Genomic DNA, 18,533 nt, shown 5'->3' with positions numbered 1-18,533 from the left:
CACTCGCGAGGGGGATCCTCGCGTCGAACTCACCTCAGAATCGATCGCCTGAAATCGCCATTCTCTATCCCTGAGACCATTAATTAACCAGATCATTAATTGGGAATGGCACTCAAATTTCATGTAAAAGTGCGTTGGAGGATATTGTTTCCGCAAAAAGACAAAAACCTGTTTACTATCGGGAATAAAATCCTAGAATGAGGAACGGCAGACATATATATATATATTAATCGTGTTCTGATGACGAGTAGTTTACTGTTATTGGGAGGCAATATTTTAGAAAAGACACGGTGGTTGTTTTGCTCACATATCGTTCGATTAAGTTAGTCAAAACTACACAATTGTTGCATGCATAAATCTTTTGTTATTTTAAATTAAAATTTTGCGCACATAAATGTCTGATTTAGTACATTAGTGAATGTGAATGCCCCTTAAAATATATTTATCCTGAAATTTAAAATGTGCCTGCTGCTCAAAAACTGCTTTTTCGACGTTATAATTTATATTCTGAGGGCCTCCGAAGCACACTCGACTGTGCTTTATTGTTCGGTGTTTTTGGCTAAATCCGCGAAAAATTAATAACTCTATTGTGACAGCTATTACAAAATTATTGTCATAGAAATATTTGTGAAAATGCTCTAAGGCACCAATCAACAGTATCTGCTTTAATTGCATCATTCCGGGACTCGTTTTTTAAAGAGTAGACTGCACTTAAGGATGGCTAGTGGGACCACTGATATTTGACAATTGCTGTTTATTACTATGATTGCACTAATTACCTATTAAGGTTTATGATCCTCAACAAAAATCGAAATCTATAATTTTTACTAATTTATTTTCATCCTGACTTTATTAATTGAATGCATTTTTCCCAGAACGAAAAGGTGAATTAAATACGACATTGCTGATATTGCGTCTGCCATTATGCTGTTGGCTAAGCTTACAACGATGCCAATTCTAATTGTCTTTGAAGTTCAATTTTACCAGTTATGTATCATTCACAACAAATTACATTGATCACATTGTCTTCCATACCAATATACATACTAATTTCGGCTTTTTGACTTCCTAATCATCTTCTGTTGTGTTCTTTCTTGTGTTCTCTTTTCCTTGAATACAAATCTGCGACTCCTAAACTCAAAAGAGAGGGAATGGCCGCAAGTGGCGAGGATATCTTCGAGAATCTAAACAAGAGATACGCCAAATAGCGGTAGATTTAGGAATCAGAGCGCCGAGGATATATGGGTTGCGAATTGATGGGGCGATTGTGTTCCCATTTTGTTTAGGTCTCACAGGCATCGCTTGGGGTCGCACTTTAGTTTACTAGTTTCACAACTTCATTTGTATACTATATTTAGTGCCGCAATCGATGGTTTTCGAGAGTTGTAAATGTTTTCTGCGGATAAATTTGGTTTTCGTTTTGTTTAATTAAATTCGGAATGGCATTCGGTATCGTTCAGTCATACCAATCAGTATTTATAAAATACTATTACAACAAAAAATTAAAATTTACAGTTGCAAAAGTAAGTTTATTATTTTTTATATATTTATTTTCTGTTTTTTTTTTAATTTGAAAATTATAGTCATACAGATTCTTACATTTTCGTCAGTTATAGGTTTAAAAATGTAGGGATATATTTTTAATATTTATTAACATTTTTTCCCGATCGGTTCGGCATTAGATTAGGTTGAGTGTCTCTCTTTCCGAGGAGAGGATGATTCATGCGAATCGAAGCATATTTCCCCCAAATTTGGAATCCCTCCTTGGAATAATACATCTTTGAACTGTGTAGGTAACATGGGGAAAGTGTATGCTAAATGCAATTTTCTACATGATCGGTCTTTTTATCTCGTTGTCTCAATTTTTGAAGCATATCGCTTAGCCTGGTGCGTATTCACCCCCTGCCACAAACCCTCGCTTGCTTACAGGTTATCAAGAAAGCTAAAATATTAGGAGAAGTCTTCTGATTGCCTTCATGCGAGCGTTTGACCCTGCGAATAACCTTGCAAACCAGTTTCAGACTGGCAAACTAACACTTGGTCATCCGCGAATCTCATCAGCTTAACCAACTCTCGGCCTGACTTGACGTCCAGTCCATCCCACCTTTCTCTTCCCATTTCCTCAGCATATACTAAGTGGACGAAGGTAGGCCGAAAACTAATGCACACATGCTTTTAGACCACAAACAAAATGATCTTCAGAAGCACTCCTGGTCTGGGCATGTGGAAGTAGCATTCCAGCACGCTGTTTAACTCGCGTTGACACAGCACTAGAACACGTCTCCATACTTCCGCTTCTCAAACTACAATAGATGAATTTAACGACCTTAAACCTGCGCATGCGTGTTCAGAGGGAATGTTACTTCCACATGCCACCAGGAGTGCTTCTGAAGGTCCTGTTGCTTGTTGCCTACAAGCATGTGTGCATTATTTTTCAGCCTACCCTCGTAAAAGCATTGGCGGAAATGGAAATCACTGTCTCACTCTCCTGTATAACACTACCAATCCTCGTTCTCCGTCCACTCTGGGGTCAGATATTTTGTCTTGAACTTCTCCTAATATTTGAATTGCAATCAAAAAAGCGCGCTCAAGCGGTTACTCTATGCGATGCTTCACATAGAGTAACCGTTTCCATCCCCCGGTGCGTCGTCCATTTTGCGAAAAACCGTCACCTTCAGAAGAAATCTCGCTCTCGACGATTGGAGTCTCCAATGCTGAAGAGGTTCGCAAAGGCGGATCCGATGTGTTCCATTTGGATCACGGTGCGAGATAAACAGATAAAAAGTGTTAAGATGAGGTGCATGATTGGAAAGCACGCATACTTGAGGAATTTCTCAGGGTTCTCTCGTTAAGAGCGGTGAAAGTCTCGTGGTGGGTGGATGCCAAACAAATAACAACGTAGCATTGGTAGTCGGTTGGAGGAATTTGCTCTAGCCTGCCCGGAGTTAGATAGAAATCCTTCCTGGATAAACATTTTTCTAAGGTGCATGGAAACTTTCATTTTAGTAGTTTACAAGTGTGGAAGAGGATGCTTAATCGTTGAATAAAATTCATCTTGAAGACCTTTTTGTGAAAATAATTGTGAATTATGCAGCCGAAATCATACAATGTGCTGGAATAATTTTAATTTTTTTGTCTTGATTTGATTATTGTATCTTTCTTGATGAGTTCCGAAGCTTTCTCAAGTGATTTTTTTGTTCCCACCTCCGCAATATTTCATTGCCGTCAGTCTTTACGCGAATCTCCCAAGTATCCTTCGATTAGGCCTTCCGTGGGCCTTAGCTATTGCCGATCTTTCGGGTTGCCTAGCACCTCATTGCATACAGGTTCTGTAATTCAGTTTTTATTGATAGTTTTTTGATACCCTTCCATCTTCATGTGTGCATTTGATTCCTTAATTCTATTTCTAGTCAATTTGCTGTTTGTTACAATTATGTTACATGTAGATGCACATAGAATGTACGCATTCACATATCGAAGCATGTAGATTTATCTTTTCGAAGTAGTCGCTGATTTAATTTAATTATAATTCTTAATCAAGTGTCTTAGTCTTATCGAATGACAAGCAGTAATGCAACTTTTTTTCCGACCAACTCAATAATGTACATATTTGTTTAGTTTTTTAAAAAGAATTAATTTAGATAATTGTATTCAAGTCAACGTCAATTTACAGGCTGCATTTTAGGTTGATCACCGAACGCATAAATTATGCGAAAGAGTGAAATGTATATTCTGATTACATGAGCTAACTTTACCCGTAAAACATAATCTACCGCATGCCCTTCTCTGTATGTCTATGATCCATTAGTGCCTTCTCCAAGCGAATAGATCTCTGCATGCATTTTTCGGGGAAGCGTTTATTTGGAACTACTCCATGGGGTCATGTGGAGTCTAATAAATTTAAATAGGTGCCAAATCTTCTTTGTAAACCAGAGCAATATAATTCTTAGCTCATCTCCCTTCCTAACACAGAGTGGTAGTTCTATAGTCCTATCATGTTGGTTCATACTGCGGAATTCAGTATTATCAAACTCTCATCTAGATTCTATTAATGCTTGTTACTTTAAATCATTCCGCAAAGAAGTTTATATAAACGGAGTTACAAGTTTATGCATGACCTAAAGTGATGAAGAATATTTTTTTCTGGGAGAGAAAAAATTCTGTTGAACTATTCTCTAACGGAGGAGAAGGATATATGTAGAAAAGACGAATTTGGGGAAAGCTTAGTTCATCGGGGTGATGGTTTGATGAAAGTGAACCGCCATAAAGACAATGGCACCTGGCATTTTCTATTTTTTTGTGTGGTCATTTCTTCCTCTGGCGCTCTTGGAACAGGTTTCTTGCAAGTGGTACTTTCGCTTTTGTGCCCGAAGTCACCCTTTTTCTTCGAGAAAATCTCGCAGTAGAGGCCGATATTAGGTAAACATTCAAAGTTATTGAAAAATGCTAAAAAAGTTATTGCATGTATTTAGAAAGGAGAAAGTTCTCGGGAGGTTGGATTGATGCAGGGGCCGGCTTCCGACTGCATCGGTTAGGGGAGCGGAGTCGATCCGATCTTCCTTAAACTCGTGCCATCGTAGGAATGCCTTCTTCCTTCATTGCCTCTGCCTCCGTATCCCTCTCTCTCGCGTGAGACTCGCCCCCCGCGAGCGCTTTGGCCCTTCCGAAGGGTTGTTATTAAACGCAAGCGTGTTGCACCACTGGCGATCTCTTCCTCCTATGGGGAAGATTGTACTCCCCGACACCGCTGCACTTTACTATTTGTGAAAGGAGCCTATGGATTACGACGCCTAGGTCTACTAGACGAGCGCTATTAATCCTAGAAACTTACGTCATTCGCAGACGGCGGCGGAGCATCAGAGGAAATTGGTAGAAAGTCCCGCTTGCTCAGCTGAGATGACCTCGGTCTTGCATGACTCCAATTCTCTCTCTTTTTTCCCCTTCCCACCCTTCTTCTGCTTTCTCTTCCATTTCTCTTTTCTTAATCCCCCCTCCCCCCCTCGATCCCCTCTCCTTTCTCTCTTTTTTTCATCTCCTCCGCGATTTGCATGATCCGTAAAAATCATGCGCAGATAACATGTAAGTACCAACGTTATTATCCTGGATATCAATTTAATGGGAGCACGAATTATGGACCGTAAGCAATAGTTGCAGAAAAGGGGTAATGTGTCCGGATAGACGGTAGTTTTGGGGTCAAAAAACATGATTTTGATTTATCTGCTCTCAAGTTCCCGTTCGACTGATTGTGACTCAGTGGATTATGTGTATTCAAAGCAAAATCTTTATTTCGCTAGCAGACGCACGGGCTCAGTTTCCAATGTAAGCAATTGGAAAAATATTTCCGATAGTCAATGAGAAATGATAAGTGTCCGCGGAAATCGTGTATTCGTTTATGTATCAACATGTATGTATTGCCCACCATACCAAGTACTTCCTCATTAGTTTTCTTCTCTGTCCATTTCACCTTCTCCATTCTTCTCCACACCCACATTTCAAAAGCCTCCAGTCTACGTCTAGAAAACAAATGAGGAAGTACTTGGTATGGCGGGCGAAGAGAGGGTTTTTTTGGGAGAAATCCTATGGAGGCAGGAAAAGTGGATGAAGGGGAATTGACCGGCAGTGTGATGTTGAAGACTGTAATTGAGGGGAGAATGTTAGGCAAACGAGGAGAGGGAAGGAACAGGATAGGGATGTTGGACGGGATGAAGGGAGGAAGAAAGCACTCAGAGATGAAGAGGGACCTGATATAAAGTAGGTTGCTGGATTTTGTATTTTGTTAGGAATCACAAAATATTTTATTTAGCAACTGTGTCCATCCAAAAACCTACCTTAACCGGTAGATTACCTTAATATATATATATATATATATATATATATATATATATATATATATATATATATATATATATATATGTATATATATATATATATATATAATTATTATTATGTTAGGACCCTCATCAAATTTGCCAGCCGTTATGATGGAGGTAAATATCTTAGTGATTTAAACTCCTCAATTAAAAACTTTGCTTTTATTAATGAAACCTTCAAGTTAATCCATTTCCCGAGTGTGGAGTTTGTATGATTTTATATTTACTTAGTTCTAATCAGATAATTTTAAAAATTAGTCGCGAGCTTTTGCATAGTATCTGGTTTCAGTAACAATGAATATAATTGGAAAACGGGATCGCTAGAAACGCAGCAAGAGGGAACGGCGTCTATCGTGTGTTCTAATGCCAGTTACGAAACATGACCATGTGTTCCTTGTTCCTCTTTCGACTCGAGGTTCGTGGATGCAGGCCGGGATTCGGAGACGCACTGGGAAGGGGGAATGACGGTGCTAAAAGTGCTTTCGCGGAGGAAGCAATCGATGGGATCGGGGGCGAGTGAGCTTTCGCAGTTGGGGAGCCGTGCGACTCCATTAAGTCATGTGGATTTGCAAATGCCGAAGGAAAGACGACGGGTCACATCAAACCGAGGCCATCTGTCTCTCCTGCCGTAAATATTCACGAGGAAATCCATCTAATTATTGAGATTGACTTTAAATTTTGGTTTAGCGCAGTCCGTTTTGTCGCAAGTAAGTATCATTAAAATTGAATTTAAAATTACGATCATACGTTCAACGGATGGATTGCCGAATCGGATCACGTGCAGAGTAGATAGGAGCTAGGTTTGTGAAAGGTTGTTATGATAAACTTAGAAGCGTATCCAAAATATTAGATCAGCTAGGCCGGGAATCACTCAATGGAGCGAAAGTTAAATTAGACATTGAAGCTCTTGCGTAAATTGGAAGGACGTCTCTTTAGCAGTGATGATGTTCAAAATGTAATGTTACCCCCATCGTACTACGGTGGGCGAGATCATCCTAATTCATTTAGAGAGATTAAGTGTAGAACAGACAGATTTTAGATATCATTTTTTGCACGAACGACAGGGTATCATAATAACATTGTTCGACCGCGGTAGGGTCATGTTCGGGTAAACTTATTCTGTTGTGTATTCACCCCCTGCCACACACCTTGGCGGTGACTTGCAGGCTATATATAATAAAATAAAATAAATAAATAAAACGGCGTAAAATTCTCGCTAAGTCAAACGTCTTGCGAGGTATAATCTGTTGAAAGTTTGATTTCGAGTAATTTTTCAGTTGAGCGCAAGTGAAGGAGTATTGTATACGTCGCTGTGTCAAGTGAAAGCAGATACGCACGGAGACGCCTCGCCGGGCCAGGGCGATGGGACTCGAGCGTCACGAATCCTAGGCGACAACTCCGGCTCATGCCGCGTCGAGGGAGTTCCAAGTCGAAATGCAAATAAAATAAAAACTTTCTATTCTCCAGCCGACCAAATCATTCACGGCACTCCATAGTTTGGTTTACTTGTGCTTTCAAGTTTCTAAAACTTTTCTCCGGGCAGCTCCCTATCTAGTATTCTTTAAGGTCACCATTTGGTCTGGTTGAGGAGCCTTTAGAAAATCGGGCCACAAATCGTGGCACGCCCCCGAGGTAATCGAGAAGTGATTTCGCCTTTTCTGACATCGCCTCGACTTGAGGAGGTTGTTGTGTTTCAGGATCGAAGTTCTCTCGGGAACAGTTTCGGTGGCAATGAAATCCACCATCGAAGTGGTCATCTAAAGGCTTCCGACCCTCGACCTCCTCCCGCCCGCCCCACCTTTCGCCGGCGCTCTCCGGCATCGACTCCCGTGGTCTATCTTACGCTCTTCCATCCATCTCACCCTGGGTCTTTCCCTGGAATTCTTGCCGTACACCCCTCCAACCCCGATACCCCTTCCTTCAGCGTTTTTCCCCAAGAGATTTCATCTTATCCCTTAATCTATTCTGTGTTTTATCTATATTACACGCTTTGTAGATCTCCTCTGTTTATCACGGCTTCCTCTACACCTCTCTCCGCTACTTTCACCGTCCATCTCGCAGTCGTATAATTTGTACACGCGTTTCTGGTCGACGTATAATTTCCCCCTTATAAATCCAAGGATATATGTGTAATGTTGGTAGATATTTCCTATACGAGAATGCCTTTTGGGCCTTGGCAGTTATACTTATAATACAGGTCGAAGTCGGCTTGCCTTCTCCATTTCTACTGATTCCGTTGCTCAGTAACAAAACCCTTCTATGATTGGGTGGAATTTTGTGCTCATAATTCATTAGAATTTCGAACACAAGAACACATTATGGGGATACGTATCCGATTGGTTGTTTTATTGTAGATTAATTCAATAAAATTTTCATTAGAATATTTCGACTATTACGTTATTCGAATACAATCGGTCGAAGTCCTGTCGTCGTAGATTCATTTAAGCGTTTGTGGTGCACCATTGATCTCCCCCAGGAATGAGAAGTTGAAAATCACTGCGCTTAGAACCCACGTTTATTATCTTTTCTCGCTGAGCGTATCGTCAAAGACACCCATCGCATTGGCAATGGTGGGAATTGCGACAAATTGAGAAAGGACGCGAAAATGCGATATATTCAAGGACCCTTATTTCCTTTCGTGAATCGCGACCACATTAAACTGAGATCGGAACGCTTAATACAGTAAGACATGCCTTTCTTTTAATTTTTTTTTCGTTGCTCGTACCCCAGAAGCGGACGCCGCACGACCCTGCACCAACTTACGGGGATAACGCACTCATAGATTGTGGTCATTAAATTGTTTGTTCTCGCGTCGGAGACCAATTGACCAACTCGGTTTACCACAATCAACCTATTTGTGTCATACAATGGAAAGTTGCATTTCTTTTCCTCTTGAGGAACGACTTCATTCCATCGCACGTAGCAGATTAATACCTTAGGGTGAAGGGATATATCGTTCGAAGGAAAAACGTTATCTTAAACCAACGTGTTTTACACTTAAAAATCTCTCTAATTATATTAATAGCAACTCTCCTACCTAAATACAATGGAGATAATAAAACAATTTCAATTTCATTATTAATGAGAGATTCTTTCAATTTACGCAAGAGATTTAATCTCTAATTTAAAATTCACTCCGTGCGTGATTTCCATACTCTACATCAAGTCCCTCTTCATCTCTGTATACTTCCTGCCTCCTTTCAACCCATCCAGCATACCTATCTTATTCCGGCCCTTTCCTCGTTTGCCTAAAATTCTCCCCTCTTTTACGGTCTTCAACATCCCACTGCCGGTCAATACCTTCTTCATCCACCTTTCCTGCCTCCATAGAATTTCTCCCCACAAACACCCCTCTTCGCCCACCATACCAAGTACTTCCTCGTTAGTTTTCTTCTCTTTCCATTTCACCTTCTCCATTCTTCTCCACACCCACATTTCAAAAGCCTCCAGTCTACGTCTATCCTCCTGCTTTAATGACCACGTTTCCGCACCGTACATAGCTACGCTCCATATCAAAGTTTTTACGAGTCTTTTCTTAATATCCTTACTCGACGTCCCTGTCATCAATTCCCTCCTCCTTGTGAAAGCCTCTTTGCCTAGCGCAATTCATCTCCTAACGTCCCTGCTACTTTGACCGTGTTGGTCCAAAACACTTCCGAGATACGTAAACTGATCTACTATTTAAGTAAACTATAAATGCAAAAAAATAATATTTTCCGGTTTGAACTCAGTTGCATTCCGTTTCAGACACTTTAAATGAGCAAATATTTCTACATCAATGCGAGAGAAGTTAATTGGCACGGATCGTGCTTCGATATATTTATCTATTATGCATGATTATTTGGAGTTAATATGCCAAGTTAATATTTCAATGAAAATTGATGAAGTAAAATAGACAGGAGAATGAATACGAATGAATATGAAGAAGGACCGGGCAGAATGGCTGAATCATCTTCATCATACATTTCCCAGAAACATGCATAATTCAATAGAACGATTAAAGAAAATGTTCCACGCGGAACAAACAAAATCATAGACCAATTATATAGGAATGTAAGGCAGAAAATGCGTGGCCAAGGTGTAATATACTGAGTAACGGGATGGGAAGGAATGAAGTCCTAGGCAAATAAAACTTCGGATTAAAGTCAAAATCCTCTCGAGCCCCTGATTCTCGCAGCCTTTTTAATTCAAGGTTGACTGATTGATATCCATGGCAAAACGGTCGAAGGCCAGACGTCGGTCTTTGCGTGTCCTCCGACCCTCATTTCCAACATTTCAAACCGACCACCAAAGTGGTGACCGGAACCGACGATGAAAAGTGCGGCTACTGACTTCGCCGCTGAATTGAGACGGTCACTGTTTACTTTTTCTCGCGACTTCAAGCTACACTGCTCCCCTCGGTGGATTTCCCTTCGCTTCTGGGGATGACTCCGATGAGGTTGGTATCTTGGTTGGTGTCTTGGTTACTCGTGCTAAGATCCGCGCCAAGCAGATGGAACTCATGTGGTTTGAATTAATGACGCGACTGACTCTACAGGCTTCCGAGTGGAGCTTATGTCCTTGGAGGAAATAGTTGACGGCGAAGGTCGCGATGTTCCGGCGCGGATGGACCATAGTCAAGTGGGGACGTGGGTTGGGCATCAAGGGGAAACCTCTCCGCGCTGCTGCTGCCGTTCGGGACGGCCGTAGATGCCGTGGTAGGAGAGGATCTATGCCGGTGCCGTAATCAATTCTAACACGAAGACGCTATAAATTTCCATGAACGCATGACCTCGCGGGAAAATTAAAAAGAAATGGGACATTTTGAATCGAAAACACGAGGGAGTTCGGTTGAAAATCTGGGAAAGGTCAAACGAGGAGTTGTCGTGGTCTGCGGCCGTCGAAATGAAAGTCGAAATCATTTATCACTATCATTGGGTGTCCATCCGGAAGGGGGGTGGGGGCGTGGAGGGGAGGGGGGGGAGTTCTATTAACACCCCCGACCCTCTCCCCCACCTCGCCGCTCCGTCGGTCGCGACCCAAAAAGGAGCGACTCGCAAATGCGGGGCAGGGACGCACGGGGCCCTGGCGGCGGAGACATTCGCGGCGGGCGCCCAATTAAAGGCTTTCCAGTGAGAGGCCCGGAAGGTGGCGACGACCAAGTGGTGCATAGTTGATTGGGAAACGCCGTCCACGTCTCGGGTAGCATGATCGCGGGAGGGAAAGAAACACTCTAAACCTGCTTTTGTCGAATTTCCGCATTCTTTCCGCACGCAAATTGATTGATCTTCTCTCTGGATATCAGGCGAACGTATTTAAGGTGATGCGTTTACAGCTTGTTCCAAAGATAGTCCTTGTCATTGGAGAAAAATCTCCTATCAATAAGGATGATCACTACTATCCCCTCTCGTACCACTCTGGTTACACCCACATAGACATCTGTTTTTTTTACATAGTAACCTCCAAGCCACTGCCAGGGTGTGTGGCAAGGGGTAATTACACACCAGAATACTTTATCCTCCTAATGCGGTCGGTTAACGTAATTCTGATAATTTATCGTTCGTGGGAAATATGACATCTTAAACCAATGTGCTTTACACTAAAAAATCTCTCTAATTTTATTAATATAACCTCTCCTACCGGAATAAGATGGAGATAACAAAGCAATTTCAACCACATCATTAATGAGAGATCGTTCCAATTTATGCAAGAGATTTAATCTTTAATTTAACATTCGCCCCGTGAGTGATTTCCAGTCTAGCTCCTAAAGCATTTCTCTTTGACATTTTCGTCACATTTCCCCAATGGCCTTCTAATAAATCCTTAATTTTTTGTTAGCTCAGAATTTTAAGCGCTTGATCTATACATAAATCAATAGGTGTTCTCACTTTTGAGGTGAAATGTTGGATGGAGGAATGTGGGGTGACGTTAGAAGGTCAGGAAACGTGATTATCAAAGGAGATGGGTGTGAATGGATGGGAAAGGATTGGATGCGTGGAGGGTGGTGGCATTTGGGAGGGCATGAGTGGGAGAGATGAGTAACAGAGGAAGGAACGGGAGGAAGGAGAGGCATAGAAGGGAAGAAGACACCTCGTGAAGAAGGTGGTCACTGTCTCAAGGAGGAAAGCGTTGGGAGAAATCCAAGTGGGACGCGTCATGCGATGTGTGTGAAGTGGAAAAGTTACCGAGCTAGTCGAACGAAAAACAAATAATTTGCTTCTTGATTTATTTTTTGCGGTCCCATTTAAAATTGTTTCCTTCTAAAGCCACATAAACTCGAAATCACTTCTCTAACTTTAGATACTCGCTACTGACTGGCGAGTCAAACCGTAACCCCGGGACGGCCACAAGCAAAATTCCAGGGGGCATTCTTTGGAAGGTCGCGGGAGTGCAGAGCGACCGGGAAGAGGGAAGACGCGGGCGATACAAATAAGGCGAGACAAATGTTCTTGAAGGAGGGGTGGAATACTCGGGATCGAGAGAGAAATGGGGAGGGTGAAAAATAAATCATTTCCATTTAGTGTACCCGTCTTATAGGTTTTGGTGATTGCTGACCACCGGAGAGGCGCTTGTTTCTTTGGAGCGCGTCGATTAAGTGATTTATTTATATTTTTAAATATTTTGGTACCCTTTAAGCCACCACTATTGGGTGTGTGGCAGGGAACTAATTCTATTTCATGAGATGCTAATGATTTTGACGCAAATATTTTTACCCCTATCGTGGTCGGACAATGTTATCCCGGTCTTTTACCGTTCGTGGAAAACATGACATCTTTCCGATAGACTACCTATCGTCTGGTTCCTGGCCTTTGACCTATCTGGCATGGGTTACCCTACCAGGAGCCATTATCATCGCTTCCGCCAGCACAGTCCTAGGGGGTCATCGGAACGCACAAGCACTTCCACCACGTCAGGCTTTTCTTTTTTATTTATTTATATAAACCCTGCAGGCCACCGCCAGGGTGTGTGGTAGGGGGTGAGTACACACCAGAATAATTTTACCTGAACATCGCCCTATCGCGGTCGAATAATATTATTATAATCCCCTTTCGTTGGTGGAAAAAATGACATCTTAAATCTATCTTTTCTACATTTAATCTCTCTAAATTTATTGACATGGTCTCTCCTACCGTGGTACGATGGGGGCAATTATACATTTTTAGCATCACTGCTAAAGATACGTTCTTCCAATTCATATGCAAAAGATCTGCCATCTGTAATTTAACCTTCGCTCCGTGAGTAATTTAACCTTTGCCCAGACTAGCTGCTCTAATATTTTGGATACGCTACTAAGTTTGTCATAAAAATGTTTCACAAATCAAGCTCCTCTACGCTGCACGCGATCCAATTCGGCTATTAATCCAACTTCGTGAGGATCCCATTCATGCTAGCAGCATAATCTAAATGAGGCCTCAGTAGTGAAAGATAACATTCGTCTTGGATCATTTCATCACATTTACACCCAGCAGTCTTCCAATAAATCCTGAATTTTGGTTGGCTTGTCCACATATTCCCTGTACAAGCTTCACGATTATTGCGCCATCAATGCCGCTCTAAAATACTTCCCGCCCAATCTGCAATGATATCCAAACAGACAAAAGAACACTCATCCTATAATATATTTACCAATCAACTCGCTCAAATTAGTTTCGAGAAACGAGGGTTTCAATAGAACCAAGGGTTCCACTTCAAATAATTGCGGGGGGGACGGATGTTCAATGGATGTGGACATTCTGCTTTCGTTTATGGGGAATGCATGACTGGACGGATTCTCGCCCATTTCGCATCGGAAGAAAGCGCCACCCTTCTCCCCATTTAACCGCAATAATGATAGATTTTCTTTCTTTTTTCCTTTGACTCCGAGGACGTCTTTGATTGGAAGGTTTGAAATTATGCAAACAACCGCACCCGCAAACGGTTTAGGGTGTGGTTGCCTAAAAATGGAGAACAGGCAGTGGAGTGATGACTTCGTCGTAGAATGACACGGAATTACTCAATTTGATATCTGTACTTCCATTTTGTGCCTCTTTTTCGGCATCACTTTTTTCGCTCTTCCATTTAAATTTTCTTCTAATGCATGAAGAGCATTCAGGCGTCGATACGATACGCGCTCGTAACATGTGGGTGATCGCGGTGATAAATGGTTTGCCCTTCAGTACAGTTCTCTTCTCTATAGCGATCCGTTTATAAATGGAAATGTTTACATATCCTATGTCTATACACAGTTCATTTTGTGCGCACCCTACTTTCCCCATTTCACTCCTGTTTGTCTATTTCTTCTCTTCTATTGTTAATGACTTTTACATGATTATGGTCGATGTTTTAAGTCGCTGATTTTTAGTGGCATATAGTAATACTTTACCAGTTTCTTAAAGAGATTGAACCCTGAGGGTTAAATTTGAATGCATATACTTACATGGTGAAATTTTCGCGATTTGTGGACGAGAGGAAATGGATCGGAAAGATCTATGACCGAGTATAACAGCATGATTTTGAATAAATGGGAACAATTTAGAGATCACATCATTCTCCATCGTTTTTCATGACGTGGTTGAACAAGTTGAAATTTTTGAGCAGGTATCCACATCCACGACTGGAGGTTTCTGAGGTGTAGGAGAACGGCGAAGAAAATGGAGTGGACGGTAAGAAAACAACGAAGAAGTTCCAGGAAATGTGCGGGAGGAGAGGAATTTGGTGAGAGGAATTGTGAGAAAGATGAGAATGGTGGGCGAGCGAGATTACTTTAGGCGGCAATGGAATGTTGAAAACTATGACGCAGGAGAGAATGCTGCGTAAGTGGGGTAGGGAAATAATTAATATTTAGTTATATTAAATAATAATGATCAAATCTGTATTTCACATGGCAAAGTTTGTAAAATAAGTAAATTTCAATGACCATGCCAAAAGTAAATCACTTAGAATCACTTAAACACCTTTTGCTGATAAATTTACATTACCCATTTAATATAAGCTAGTTAATTTTCATATAGTTATTTTAAGCATGAGCTGCCATGTTTTCGATATCTTTTATCATATTCACCATTTTCATCATGAATATTTTTTATCATCACATCCTGTTATCATGTAATTGTGTATTCTACTGTCGTAGACTTTTATGTCACGTTTGTGATTTGAACTCACGGTTGAATCGAATAAATATTAATAAATAAATATATATATATACACACATATTTATTGAAGCCGAGTCTTCATCTACCGACCGGATAGCTCGGGTTCGAACCCAGGCGGCGCCTCTGGATACAGAGGCTGAGTGATTTCTCGGTTGGGAAAAGCGAGCGGAACGGAAAGAAAAGAAATTCACATCATGCCCGGGGGTCAAGATGAAAATTTCACCGGCCGCATAGGGCTTAGGTCAGAAATTAGCTCTACTCTCACCTGTCGAACCAAACCACGGGTTGATTTCTGTGGATCTATATTCACCGAAAATAAATACACACTATGACAATAGGTATCGTATATTTGTGCTAAAATTGGGATTTTAATTCGTCCAATGTCTGATATGTTATGGTCCAGTCATGAGCCAGTGTATAGAATGTTATTATAATTAATAATATTATTTCCCGTGGACGCCGCGTGGGGTTCTGTATGCATAGCATTGGTAACAGTCGAAACCAAACGCGGTATCCCGCAGTATCAAACAGGATTTTTATGAAGAACTTCAGCAATCCTGTTTACGACGCGTGAGAGAGGAGTGTTTCCTCGGGTGGTGCATCGGGGGTGTCGTGGTGCATCTCTTGGGGGGACGGGCGCTCTCTTCGGCGGTGCGTGTGCTGGAGGTGCTGGCGTGCACATCACGGGGGAGTGGGGCAGAGGAGGAAAAGGCCTTGCCGGGCGGGCAAGTCGCCCCAGACATTGAAAGCGAGTCCGAGGAGGGAGGGCAAGAGGAGGAAGGGCGAAGAGGGGTGGAGGGAATTAGGGGAGGACGGAGAAAGTGGACCGGCTTCTTTCCGAAGTCGGTCACGGGGGGCGGAGGAGGGGGGCGGGTATTTTTTAGAAGATTAGGACGTGGAGGGGGGGGGGGGGAGGGCGTACAGGGGAATGAGGAGTGAGAGAGAGAGAGTGTGCGTGCGTGCGCGATGAGTGTTTCTCCAGATGGTGCGTGCGTCGGCTGGGAATGGGGGGGAGGGGTACGCGTCACGTGCACGAGGTCTATTCCCCTTTGGTGTCTCGGTGCAAGGGCACGAAAGGGGACTCCCTCCGCACCCCTCACGTACGCGGAGCCCTCTTCCGGCTCTGCACGCCCTCCGGACGGCGCCAAGTACAAGCAGAAGAAGAAGATGGCGCACTGCAAGTTACCACCAGGGTGTGTGGCAGGGGGTGGATACGCACCGGACTAATTTTGATCCGAATATTTTAACCTATCGCGGTCGGACAACGTTATTCTGGTCCCTTATCGTTCGTGGGAAAAATGGTATCTTAAATCTATCTGTTCTACACTCAACAATCTCTCTAATTTTATTTACATCCTACCGCGATACGATTAGGCTGATAATACATTTTTAACATCACTCTTAAGAGACTCCCTTCCCATTATTGTAAGAGATCTGCTATCTGTAATTTAATTTTCGATCCCAGCTTAGTTTCTCTTATATTTTGGATACGCTACTCAATGTCTCACAGCAACGTTTTAAAAACCTTGCTCCCCTGGGCGAAATGGAGTTTTGAGACGGACGAGCTGTCGCTAGGTGACCAAATATACGGGTGTCCCGATTTCTTAATGAAATAATCCCAATGATTGTTTGAGGACCCTATCTCCCGCCCTCAACTTTCACGGTCAGAGTTATTACTTTAATATTTATCTTAAATTGAAGACACGACTGACAACGGAATGGTTATATTGAAGGACATTGGCCAGTAAGTGTAAAAGATCAGAATTGGTTTAATGTTTTTGGAAGATTATCAACATATTTTTTAATGGAGAAATTGTAACCATTCTAGACCGATTTCATTTTATAAACTTACTGATTAAGCATTTATGCTAAAAATGAGACGAAAATTTGGACTGGAGGCTTTCGTGCTAACGTAGTAATCATCAAAATCATAAGATTATCATCAATTCACGCAAGCAATAGCTGATCAATCACGGATACCTATATCAAGGCGTATCTTCAGGGTCGTCGGATTAATGATCGCTGATAGTAGCATACAGCAGCAGTGATATTACTTTTCTATATTTTTTGTTATAATAATGTGATGCGTGTATTCATTGACTTTGTTTGTAACTCATCTCCCTCAGTATCCCGATCCCTACTTGCGGTGCTTTGTGGATAGCAATTTGAGTGAGTGTGACGTCCGTCGGATGGGACGTTAAACTGCGGACCCCTTGGCAGCTTTCGTAATCAAGATTAGGCTAATGCCGACGCCGGGTTTCTCTCCACCCATCATCCTTTCCCATCCATCCCTAATGGCGCAAATGACCTTAGCCTCTCATAAAAAACTGCCATTCATCTCCCTGAATATGGGCAGAACTGTAAATAATTCGATCCACTCTAAAATATGCCTTTCTACGCCGCGTGTCATCCTCAAGCGCTATCCAAAATTTGCTAGCATCATTTGTAGGAAGGTGAACCGGAAAAAAATCTTTGATTGGCAATCCGATTAAAAAATTATAATTTTAATTTAAAGGAAAAGTGATAATAATAAGAAATACGTAAACACAATTGTTCGCCATTAATCTCCTGCCCAGAAAATTTTCATCGTGGGGTTTTTCCATTCGTTTCATTTTTTCTCTCGTCTAAATATTTTTATGGGTGAGTTTCGCCGCAGACGACGCAAAATGGCCACCTAAATTGACCCTAAGGTATGATGGTCACTCGCCCTAGACTTAAGGGCGACGACGTAAGATCTACCTTCACATGTTTTAAACAATGTGCGGGTTGAAAGTTCCAAAAATTGTAATTTTCCGAAACGCCTTTACGTTCCTGTTAATGACCAGTGTTCGCAAGCCTCCGACCCCCGCGAGGCAATCGGCATTTGGATTGGCACTTGCATTGACATGACCCCCGTTTTCCTACAAAACCCCATTCAAGAGATTGGTCAGAGATGTTCCAGACGCGGGAGGTTAGCGCTCAACCTTTTCCCAGAGTCTCAAAAGGGCTCGCACCTCGTGATTGGAGGGGTCAGCCGATTCCTCCGTAGGTCAAGGCCCGAACTTTCTTCCTCCCCCTGTCGGCAATCGTTTTGTGTTCCCAAGGCCGACGCCATCTCACGCCGGGATCATCTCCCGTGGATATCCAAACAGCACCAACTCGGAGCCAACATATTTTCATCGGTTACATGGGAATAATTTTCAGCCAGATTTGAACCGATGAGCTTAATTTTGAGACGTTTTGCTGCCGATACGAGCAGTCTTCTGCGTCAGGTAAGTTTCAGTAAGCTGGACTCGCCCACTTCCGACGGCTCATGGGTCCTTTACTAATGAGCAAATATATAAATTCCTTTGTGAAGGTTTACACTGATGATTCCTCGTCAAAGCTCTCTCACCAGGAACGAAGAAGTGTAAGCATGAAGTCACGCCCGAGACAACGAATTATATGTAAGCATGAACACGCCCGAGGGGATCAGTGAATTGAATTTGAGCTTGCCGTTGTAATTCACATATCTAAGTATCCATGATGACGTCAGTTTGTCATATTTGTTCATTACACAGAGAATAGCAGACGG

The sequence above is a fragment of the Hetaerina americana genome, unplaced genomic scaffold (genome assembly GCF_022747635.1).
Source record: "Hetaerina americana unplaced genomic scaffold, ioHetAmer1.1.p SCAF_1, whole genome shotgun sequence".
Lineage (NCBI taxonomy): Eukaryota > Metazoa > Arthropoda > Insecta > Odonata > Calopterygidae > Hetaerina > Hetaerina americana.
The sequence above is the reverse complement of the archived record's forward strand: the minus strand, read 5'-3'. Positions refer to the sequence as shown.